This window comes from Amia ocellicauda, unplaced genomic scaffold (genome assembly GCF_036373705.1).
Source record: "Amia ocellicauda isolate fAmiCal2 unplaced genomic scaffold, fAmiCal2.hap1 HAP1_SCAFFOLD_157, whole genome shotgun sequence".
Taxonomy (NCBI): Eukaryota; Metazoa; Chordata; class Actinopteri; order Amiiformes; family Amiidae; genus Amia; species Amia ocellicauda.
In genome coordinates, this window is record NW_027102720.1 from 110001 (window position 1) to 120000 (window position 10000).

Here is a 10000-nt window from a genome sequence, read left to right on the forward strand (position 1 = left end):
CCCCAGGAGAGGTTCAAAAGTCGGAGGACTGGTCACCTAACTCCCATTGAAGTCAATGGGGGAAAAATGAAAACTGTCAAAAAGGCTTAAAATTGTTCAAAAACCCACTGGGGCAGTAGATAATCATCCTATTTGAATTTTAAAAGTCTTAGTTTGGCGAAAAAATACCTTTTAATAATTGTTTTAGGGGTCAGAAAAATCAGCTCCGGCTGCCTGGTCACCTAGGGGAGATAGAAAATTTTTCTAAGTTTTTCACTCGGCCGCCTGGTCCCCTAACTCGAAAATTTTAAAGTGCTCCCATCGGTCCCGGGATAGGGTGGCTGATAGCTGGGAGCCCCCTGAGCACTGCCCCGGTGTTAGTTTTCGGAGAAATGCCTCCGTTGATTTGTTATGATTTTTTTTCCGCCGGCCGCCTGGTCGCCCTAATGCAAAGTCAATGGGAGTGAGGAGATAGAAAATTTTTCAAAGTTTTTCACTCGGCCGCCTGGTCCCCTAACTCGAAAATTTTAAAGTGCTCCCATCGGTCCCGGGATAGGGTGGCTGATAGCTGGGAGCCCCCTGAGCACTGCCCCGGTGTTAGTTTTCGGAGAAATGCCCCCGTTGATTTGTTATGATTTTTTTTCCGCCGGCCGCCTGGTCGCCCTAATGCAAAGTCAATGGGAGTGAGGAGATAGAAAATTTTTCAAAGTTTTTCACCCGGCCACAAACGACTCCAAAACACACTGGGGCTGTGGCTGGGACTCTCACCAGGACTGCCCCCTACTTTATTTATGGATTAAAAAGCATTCTATATTAATTTTTCGATTTTTGGGACCCGGGACGCCTGGTCACCTAACTCCCCTTCTATCCCTATGGGGGGGGACGGGGACATCGAAAACGCTCCCATCGCTGCCGAGGCACGCTGCGGGGACTCTCCCTACCATCGCCCCATGCTTCCTTTGAAGAATATATGACGTTTTTCAATTTTCACCGACATTTGAAAATCAAAACTTCAGAACATTTCATAGTTATTCTCAATGGGTTGTCTAGGGGCACACATCTCTAAACTGGGGGAAATGCTCAAAATGATTAAAAAGAAAAACAATGCCCCCAGACCCGGGGGGCTGATAGCTGGGAGCCCCCTGAGCACAGCCCCGGTGTTAGTTTCTGGAGAAATGCCCCCGTTGATTTGTTATGATTTTTTTTCCGCCGGCCGCCTGGTCGCCCTAATGTAAAGTCAATGGGAGTGAGGAGATAGAATATTTTTCAAAGTTTTTCACTCGGCCGTCTGGTCCCCTGACTCGAAAATTTTAAAGTGCTCCCATCGGTCCCAGGGTAGGGTGGCTGATAGCTGGGAGCCCCCTGAGCACTGCCCCGGTGTTAGTTTCTGGAGAAATGCCCCCGTTGATTTGTTATGATTTTTTTTCCGCCGGCCGCCTGGTCGCCCTAATGCAAAGTCAATGGGAGTGAGGAGATAGAATATTTTTCAAAGTTTTTCACTCGGCCGTCTGGTCCCCTGACTCGAAAATTTTAAAGTGCTCCCATCGGTCCCAGGGTAGGGTGGCTGATAGCTGGGAGCCCCCTGAGCACTGCCCCGGTGTTAGTTTCTGGAGAAATGCCCCCGTTGATTTGTTATGATTTTTTTTCCGCCGGCCGCCTGGTCGCCCTAATGCAAAGTCAATGGGAGTGAGGAGATAGAATATTTTTCAAAGTTTTTCACTCGGCCGTCTGGTCCCCTGACTCGAAAATTTTAAAGTGCTCCCATCGGTCCCAGGGTAGGGTGGCTGATAGCTGGGAGCCCCCTGAGCACAGCCCCGGTGTTAGTTTCTGGAGAAATGCCCCCGTTGATTTGTTATGATTTTTTTTCCGCCGGCCGCCTGGTCGCCCTAATGCAAAGTCAATGGGAGTGAGGAGATAGAATATTTTTCAAAGTTTTTCACTCGGCCGTCTGGTCCCCTGACTCGAAAATTTTAAAGTGCTCCCATCGGTCCCAGGGTAGGGTGGCTGATAGCTGGGAGCCCCCTGAGCACTGCCCCGGTGTTAGTTTCTGGAGAAATGCCCCCGTTGATTTGTTATGATTTTTTTTCCGCCGGCCGCCTGGTCGCCCTAATGCAAAGTCAATGGGAGTGAGGAGATAGAATATTTTTCAAAGTTTTTCACTCGGCCGTCTGGTCCCCTGACTCGAAAATTTTAAAGTGCTCCCATCGGTCCCAGGGTAGGGTGGCTGATAGCTGGGAGCCCCCTGAGCACAGCCCCGGTGTTAGTTTCTGGAGAAATGCCCCCGTTGATTTGTTATGATTTTTTTTCCGCCGGCCGCCTGGTCGCCCTAATGCAAAGTCAATGGGAGTGAGGAGATAGAATATTTTTCAAAGTTTTTCACTCGGCCGTCTGGTCCCCTGACTCGAAAATTTTAAAGTGCTCCCATCGGTCCCGGGATAGGGTGGCTGATAGCTGGGAGCCTCCTGAGCACTGCCCCGGTGTTAGTTTCTGGAGAAATGCCCCCGTTGATTTGTTATGATTTTTTTTCCGCCGGCCGCCTGGTCGCCCTAATGCAAAGTCAATGGGAGTGAGGAGATAGAATATTTTTCAAAGTTTTTCACTCGGCCGTCTGGTCCCCTGACTCGAAAATTTTAAAGTGCTCCCATCGGTCCCAGGGTAGGGTGGCTGATAGCTGGGAGCCCCCTGAGCACAGCCCCGGTGTTAGTTTCTGGAGAAATGCCCCCGTTGATTTGTTATGATTTTTTTTCCGCCGGCCGCCTGGTCGCCCTAATGCAAAGTCAATGGGAGTGAGGAGATAGAATATTTTTCAAAGTTTTTCACTCGGCCGTCTGGTCCCCTGACTCGAAAATTTTAAAGTGCTCCCATCGGTCCCGGGATAGGGTGGCTGATAGCTGGGAGCCTCCTGAGCACTGCCCCGGTGTTAGTTTCTGGAGAAATGCCCCCGTTGATTTGTTATGATCCGTAGTTGCCGGCCGGCCGCCCGGCATTGCTCTATCGGATGGAGCGTGGGCTGGCTATGGGAGATTTAGCGATTTTCGGAACCGGCCCCGATGGCCCCCCAAACCGGGTGGCCACGAGGTGGGACCCCCCTGAGCACTGCCCCGGTGTTAGTTTTCCGAGAAATGCCCCCGTTGATTTGTTATGATCCGTAGTTGCCGGCCGGCCGCCCGGCATTGCTCTATCGGATGGAGCGTGGGCTGGCTATGGGAGATTTAGCGATTTTCGGAACCGGCCCCGATCGCCCCCCAAACCGGGTGGCCACGAGGTGGGACCCCCCTGAGCACTGCCCCGGTGTTAGTTTTCGGAGAAATGCCCCCGTTGATTTGTTATGATCCGTAGTTGCCGGCCGGCCGCCCGGCATTGCTCTATCGGATGGAGCGTGTGCTGGCTATGGGAGATTTAGCGATTTTCGGAACCGGCCCCGATCGCCCCCCAAACCGGGTGGCCACGAGGTGGGACCCCCCTGAGCACTGCCCCGGTGTTAGTTTTCGGAGAAATGCCCCCGTTGATTTGTTATGATCCGTAGTTGCCGGCCGGCCGCCCGGCATTGCTCTATCGGATGGAGCGTGGGCTGGCTATGGGAGATTTAGCGATTTTCGGAACCGGCCCCGATCGCCCCCCAAACCGGGTGGCCACGAGGTGGGACCCCCCTGAGCACTGCCCCGGTGTTAGTTTTCGGAGAAATGCCCCCGTTGATTTGTTATGATCCGTAGTTGCCGGCCGGCCGCCCGGCATTGCTCTATCGGATGGAGCGTGGGCTGGCTATGGGAGATTTAGCGATTTTCGGAACCGGCCCCGATCGCCCCCCAAACCGGGTGGCCACGAGGTGGGACCCCCCTGAGCACTGCCCCGGTGTTAGTTTTCGGAGAAATGCCCCCGTTGATTTGTTATGATCCGTAGTTGCCGGCCGGCCGCCCGGCATTGCTCTATCGGATGGAGCGTGGGCTGGCTATGGGAGATTTAGCGATTTTCGGAACCGGCCCCGATCGCCCCCCAAACCGGGTGGCCACGAGGTGGGACCCCCCTGAGCACTGCCCCGGTGTTAGTTTTCGGAGAAATGCCCCCGTTGATTTGTTACGATTATTTTTCGCCCAGGCGATGTGCCTTTTCATTTTGTTTTGCACTTTCCTTCATTCCTTGGTGCATGCTGCCATCTAACGGACACATTTCGGTACTGCAGTTTGAAAGTAATTTCCCCGTCTAGGGATCTCTCTCTCGTCTAGGGACACTGCTGTACACACACACACACACACACACACACACACACACACACACACACACACACACACACACACACACAGTGAGAGAGAGGGAGAGATAGAGAGAGAGAGAGGTGGAGAGGGAGAGAGAGGTGGAGATAGAGAGATGGAGATAGAGATGGAGATAGAGAGAGATGGAGATAGAGAGAGAGATGGAGATGGAGAGAGAGATGGTGATAGAGAGATAGAGATAGAGAGAGAGATGGTGATAGAGAGAGAGATGGTGATAGAGAGATGGAGATAGAGAGAGAGATGGTGATAGAGAGAGAGTCGTCACACTCTGGAACAAACTCCCCAGAAGCTGAAAGTTGGGGAACATTATGATGATCTTTATTTCTTGGCAGATAATAAATGATGATCTTACAGAGGGCGACTTACAACACCAGTGCAAACATACAGCGAAGGACAAGGCATCAATCGCGACAGAATCCCTTGAGTTAAAGCAGCAGATTCAGAATAACACACGTCAAAACAGACTGGAGACTAAAACGAGCACGAAAGGTGTCGAATATGTGGCCTCCTCTCGCTTGTAAACTCTCTCGTGTTCCTGTCGATGGGGTCGGCGGCTCGGGGCAGCGGCCTAGCAGCAGCAGGCAGGCCACCCGGCTGCCTGGGGCTGACCTCCGGGGCAGGCAGGCAGGCAGACCTCCAGGGCAGGCAGGCAGGCAGGCAGGCAGACCTCCAGGGCTAACAGGCTGACCTCCAGGGCTGGCAGGCTGACCTCCAGGGCTGGAAGGCAGGATGGCAGACCTCCAGGGCAGGCAGGCAGGCAGGCAGGCAGGCAGGCAGACCTCCAGGGCTGGCAGGGAGACCTCCAGGGCTGGCAGGCAGGCAGGCAGGGCTGTGTGGCTGGGGAGGGCAGGCTGGCAGGCAGGTAGGCCGTGCTGCTGCCAGGGCTGGAAGGCTGACCTCCAGGGCAGGCAGGCAGGCAGACCTCCAGGGCAGGCAGGCAGGTAGGCCGTGCTGCTGCCAGGGCTGGCAGGCTGACCTCCAGGGCAGGCAGGCAGGCAGGCAGACCTCCAGGGCTGGCAGGCTGACCTCCAGGGCAGGCAGGCAGGCAGGCAGGCAGACCTCCAGGGCTAACAGGCTGACCTCCAGGGCTGGCAGGCTGACCTCCAGGGCTGGAAGGCAGGATGGCAGACCTCCAGGGCAGGCAGGCAGGCAGGCAGGCAGGCAGGCAGACCTCCAGGGCTGGCAGGGAGACCTCCAGGGCTGGCAGGCAGGCAGGCAGGGCTGTGTGGCTGGGGAGGGCAGGCTGGCAGGCAGGTAGGCCGTGCTGCTGCCAGGGCTGGAAGGCTGACCTCCAGGGCAGGCAGGCAGGCAGACCTCGAGGGCAGGCAGGCAGGTAGGCCGTGCTGCTACCAGGGCAGGCAGGCAGACCTCCAGGGCTAACAGGCTGACCTCCAGGGCAGGCAGTGCTGCTACCAGGGCTGGATAGCAGACCTCCAGGGCTGGATAGCAGACCTCCAGGGCAGGCAGTGCTGCTACCAGGGCAGGCAGGCTGTCCTCCAGGGCTGGATAGCAGACCTCCAGGGCAGGCAGTGCTGCTACCAGGGCTGGATAGCAGACCTCCAGGGCAGGCAGTGCTGCTACCAGGGCAGGCAGTGCTGCTGCCAGGGCTGGATGGCAGGCAGGCAGACCTCCAGGGCTAACAGGCTGACCTCCAGGGCAGGCAGGCAGACCTCCAGGGCTAACAGGCTGACCTCCAGGGCAGGCAGTGCTGCTACCAGGGCAGGCAGGCTGTCCTCCAGGGCTGGATAGCAGACCTCCAGGGCAGGCAGTGCTGCTACCAGGGCAGGCAGGCTGTCCTCCAGGGCTGGATAGCAGACCTCCAGGGCAGGCAGTGCTGCTACCAGGGCAGGCAGGCTGTCCTCCAGGGCTGGATGGCAGGCAGGCAGACCTCCAGGGATGGATAGCAGACCTCCAGGGCTGGAAGGCAGGCAGGCAGACCTCCAGGGCAGGCAGTGCTGCTACCAGGGCTGGATAGCAGACCTCCAGGGCTAACAGGCAGACCTCCAGGGCTGGAAGGCAGGCAGTGCTGCTACCAGGGCAGGCAGGCTGTCCTCCAGGGCTAACAGGCAGACCTCCAGGGCAGGCAGTGCTGCTACCAGGGCTGGATAGCAGACCTCCAGGGCTGGATAGCAGACCTCCAGGGCTAACAGGCAGACCTCCAGGGCAGGCAGTGCTGCTACCAGGGCTGGATAGCAGACCTCCAGGGCTGGAAGGCAGGCAGGCAGACCTCCAGGGCAGGCAGTGCTGCTACCAGGGCTGGATAGCAGACCTCCAGGGCTAACAGGCAGACCTCCAGGGCTGGCAGTGCTGCTACCAGGGCTGGATAGCAGACCTCCAGGGCTGGATAGCAGACCTCCAGGGCTAACAGGCAGACCTCCAGGGCTGGCAGGCTGACCTCCAGGGCAGGCAGGCAGGCAGGCAGACCTCCAGGGCTGGATAGCTGACCTCCAGGGCTGGATAGCAGACCTCCAGGGCTAACAGGCTGACCTCCAGGGCTAACAGGCAGACCTCCAGGGCAGGCAGGCAGACCTCCAGGGCAGGCAGTGCTGCTACCAGGGCTGGATAGCAGACCTCCAGGGCTAACAGGCAGACCTCCAGGGCTGGCAGTGCTGCTACCAGGGCTGGATAGCAGACCTCCAGGGCTGGATAGCAGACCTCCAGGGCTAACAGGCAGACCTCCAGGGCAGGCAGGCAGACCTCCAGGGCTGGATAGCTGACCTCCAGGGCTGGATAGCAGACCTCCAGGGCTAACAGGCTGACCTCCAGGGCTAACAGGCAGACCTCCAGGGCAGGCAGGCAGACCTCCAGGGCAGGCAGTGCTGCTACCAGGGCTGGATAGCAGACCTCCAGGGCTAACAGGCAGACCTCCAGGGCTGGAAGGCAGGCAGTGCTGCTACCAGGGCAGGCAGGCTGTCCTCCAGGGCTGGAAGGCAGACCTCCAGGGCAGGCAGGCAGACCTCCAGGGCAGGCAGTGCTGCTACCAGGGCTGGATAGCAGACCTCCAGGGCTGGAAGGCAGGCAGGCAGACCTCCAGGGCAGGCAGTGCTGCTACCAGGGCTGGATAGCAGACCTCCAGGGCTGGAAGGCAGACCTCCAGGGCAGGCAGGCAGACCTCCAGGGCAGGCAGTGCTGCTACCAGGGCTGGATAGCAGACCTCCAGGGCTAACAGGCAGACCTCCAGGGCTGGCAGGCTGACCTCCAGGGCAGGCAGGCAGGCAGGCAGACCTCCAGGGCTGGATAGCAGACCTCCAGGGCTGGATAGCTGACCTCCAGGGCTGGATAGCAGACCTCCAGGGCTAACAGGCAGACCTCCAGGGCTGGCAGTGCTGCTACCAGGGCAGGCAGGCTGTCCTCCAGGGCTGGATAGCAGACCTCCAGGGCAGGCAGTGCTGCTACCAGGGCAGGCAGGCTGTCCTCCAGGGCTGGATAGCAGACCTCCAGGGCAGGCAGTGCTGCTACCAGGGCTGGATAGCAGACCTCCAGGGCAGGCAGTGCTGCTACCAGGGCAGGCAGTGCTGCTACCAGGGCAGGCAGGCTGTCCTCCAGGGCTGGATAGCAGACCTCCAGGGCAGGCAGTGCTGCTGCCAGGGCAGGCAGGCAGACCTCCAGGGCTAACAGGCTGACCTCCAGGGCTAACAGGCAGACCTCCAGGGCTGGCAGGCTGACCTCCAGGGCTGGAAGGCAGGATGGCAGACCTCCAGGGCAGGCAGGCAGGCAGGCAGGCAGGCAGGCAGACCTCCAGGGCTGGCAGGGAGACCTCCAGGGCTGGCAGGCAGGCAGGCAGGGCTGTGTGGCTGGGGAGGGCAGGCTGGCAGGCAGGTAGGCCGTGCTGCTGCCAGGGCTGGAAGGCTGACCTCCAGGGCAGGCAGGCAGGCAGACCTCGAGGGCAGGCAGGCAGGTAGGCCGTGCTGCTACCAGGGCAGGCAGGCAGACCTCCAGGGCTAACAGGCTGACCTCCAGGGCAGGCAGTGCTGCTACCAGGGCTGGATAGCAGACCTCCAGGGCTGGATAGCAGACCTCCAGGGCTAACAGGCAGACCTCCAGGGCTGGCAGGCAGGCAGGCAGACCTCCAGGGCAGGCAGTGCTGCTACCAGGGCTGGATAGCAGACCTCCAGGGCAGGCAGTGCTGCTACCAGGGCAGGCAGTGCTGCTGCCAGGGCTGGATGGCAGGCAGGCAGACCTCCAGGGCTAACAGGCTGACCTCCAGGGCAGGCAGGCTGTCCTCCAGGGCTGGATAGCAGACCTCCAGGGCAGGCAGTGCTGCTACCAGGGCAGGCAGGCTGTCCTCCAGGGCTGGATAGCAGACCTCCAGGGCAGGCAGTGCTGCTACCAGGGCAGGCAGGCTGTCCTCCAGGGCTGGATAGCAGACCTCCAGGGCAGGCAGTGCTGCTACCAGGGCAGGCAGTGCTGCTACCAGGGCTGGATAGCAGACCTCCAGGGCTGGAAGGCAGGCAGGCAGACCTCCAGGGCAGGCAGTGCTGCTACCAGGGCTGGATAGCAGACCTCCAGGGCTAACAGGCAGACCTCCAGGGCTGGAAGGCAGGCAGTGCTGCTACCAGGGCAGGCAGGCTGTCCTCCAGGGCTGGAAGGCAGACCTCCAGGGCAGGCAGGCAGACCTCCAGGGCAGGCAGTGCTGCTACCAGGGCTGGATAGCAGACCTCCAGGGCTGGAAGGCAGGCAGGCAGACCTCCAGGGCAGGCAGTGCTGCTACCAGGGCTGGATAGCAGACCTCCAGGGCTAACAGGCAGACCTCCAGGGCTGGAAGGCAGGCAGTGCTGCTACCAGGGCAGGCAGGCTGTCCTCCAGGGCTGGAAGGCAGACCTCCAGGGCTGGCAGTGCTGCTACCAGGGCTGGATAGCAGACCTCCAGGGCAGGCAGGCAGACCTCCAGGGCAGGCAGTGCTGCTACCAGGGCTGGATAGCAGACCTCCAGGGCTGGATAGCAGACCTCCAGGGCTAACAGGCAGACCTCCAGGGCTGGCAGGCAGGCAGGCAGACCTCCAGGGCAGGCAGTGCTGCTACCAGGGCTGGATAGCAGACCTCCAGGGCAGGCAGTGCTGCTACCAGGGCAGGCAGTGCTGCTGCCAGGGCTGGATGGCAGGCAGGCAGACCTCCAGGGCTAACAGGCTGACCTCCAGGGCAGGCAGGCTGTCCTCCAGGGCTGGATAGCAGACCTCCAGGGCAGGCAGTGCTGCTACCAGGGCAGGCAGGCTGTCCTCCAGGGCTGGATAGCAGACCTCCAGGGCAGGCAGTGCTGCTACCAGGGCAGGCAGGCTGTCCTCCAGGGCTGGATAGCAGACCTCCAGGGCAGGCAGTGCTGCTACCAGGGCAGGCAGGCTGTCCTCCAGGGCTGGATAGCAGACCTCCAGGGCAGGCAGTGCTGCTACCAGGGCTGGATAGCAGACCTCCAGGGCTGGATGGCAGGCAGGCAGACCTCCAGGGATGGATAGCAGACCTCCAGGGCTGGAAGGCAGGCAGGCAGACCTCCAGGGCAGGCAGTGCTGCTACCAGGGCTGGATAGCAGACCTCCAGGGCTAACAGGCAGACCTCCAGGGCTGGAAGGCAGGCAGTGCTGCTACCAGGGCAGGCAGGCAGACCTCCAGGGCTAACAGGCTGACCTCCAGGGCAGGCAGTGCTGCTACCAGGGCTGGATAGCAGACCTCCAGGGCTAACAGGCAGACCTCCAGGGCTGGAAGGCAGGCAGTGCTGCTACCAGGGCAGGCAGGCTGTCCTCCAGGGCTGGAAGGCAGA